Below are 1,742 nucleotides of genomic sequence, written 5' to 3'. Positions count from 1 at the left end.
AAGGTACAAAATACAACACAACCAGGCACAACACACAAGGCACTGAACAGAATTGTATTCACGATATTAATAACCTCCAATAAAGGTAACCACCAGAGAAAGACAAATTAGGGTATAGGAGTGGAAGAGGGAGAGTAAAAAGAAAGAACAAAAAAAAAAAAAGTGTGAATCTGAACTTGGGAAAAGAGCAGAAAAAAAAGGAAAAGAAAAAAAAGTAAGAGAGACAAGAACAATACTAAGAGAGAAAACGGGAACAAACTATATATATGGGGAGTAGACTCCACTAGAACAACCACTAATCCCAGCAAATTCCAGCAACACGAGCTTGGAGATTAATACAAACTGCAACACCAACTAATATCAAGTGAGGCAAGGGAAAACAAAAGTAAAAAACAAACAAAAACAAAGCAAACAAAAGAACCAACCAAACAAACAAAAAGAATAATCAAAACAATCTCATAAAAAAGCATAAAAATTCAATCTAATCAACATTCAAGCAAACAACAACAAAAGGCCAGAGAGAAAAATAATTTTTTTAAGGTAGCGTAGAGAGAGGTATGGATGGATTTGGAGCAGGGGGTTGGGAATTAGATATATAAGTAGGGTGAAATTTTAGCAGAGGGTACACTGAAAAAGTAGGGAAAATCTATAGCCAGAAATGGTTAAGAAAAACAGGAGACCAAAAGGGGAAAGTTTAGGAGGAGAGTGATGGCAAAATGTTAGCATTGAGATAGGGTAAGGGAAAGATGCAAATAGAATGTAGGACACTAATCCCAAAATACAAGAAAGGGAAAATCAAATTACATTAAAAAAAAAAAAAGCAAAATAATAGTAATAATAATGCTGATTGAAAATAAAAATGTAATAATTAAAAAGGTGAAAATCGAGTGAGGAAAAAGAAAAAAATTTAGATTCTTAAGTAAAAGATGCAAAAAATGAAAATAAAAAATGAAAATAAAAAATTTTAAAAAAAATTGAAAAAGGAATTAAAAATTAAAAAATAGGAAGACTAAAATGTGCAGTAGCGGCTGTCATTCACTTCCTCTAATATTCTGTTTGGTATGCCTGTTTCCCAGTCTGGGCGGTATTTCAGTTCAGCTTCGTTCCACTGCTTCTCAGTGTTGTAAGCCAGTCCTGCTTTTTGAGCCGGCCGTGTCTTAATTTCTCATATTTATTTTTGATTACACCAGAGACAATTAGCGTTTCAGCCCCTGGGTGGCAGTGTTTCTGAATTGACTTCCGGGCCTCTCTAGCTTTTTTTTTTTTTTTCCCCTCTATGGCACTCACTACTGGTTTGTGGAGGTGTGCGCCTCAGGGCTGCCTCTCCGATGGTCACACCCAGCTCTGTTCCCAGGTTCCGAAAAAACAATTTCCCCCTGCAGTCTTTCAGGGTTTTTCCACCTGGGTTTTCCTATGTATTGGGCTTAGTAATCAGAGTCGGAAAGAGCCCAAGTGTGTGGACAGTGGGTCTGTGCGCCAGACTAAGTAGCCTGCACTCCTTTGAAAATTCTTAGTCTGATCCTCCTCGTCAGATTAAAATGAGTTGCTTTTAAGAGGTCACTTCTGTTAGCAGCTCAGAGGACCCCCTTCCACATTCACGGATCACGGCAGTTCCAACTGCCGCCGATTTTTCTAGGCACAGACCTCCTGGTTCCTGCCGGTCTTGCGGCTCGCGCGCTTCCCTCCCACCGCGGGGATTAGAAACCACACCTTATTTCAGGCGAAATCTGACCTTTCCGTGG

Source organism: Cnephaeus nilssonii, assembly GCF_951640355.1.
Source record: "Cnephaeus nilssonii genome assembly, chromosome: 6".
Lineage (NCBI taxonomy): Eukaryota > Metazoa > Chordata > Mammalia > Chiroptera > Vespertilionidae > Cnephaeus > Cnephaeus nilssonii.
This window is presented reverse-complemented; position numbering follows the sequence as displayed.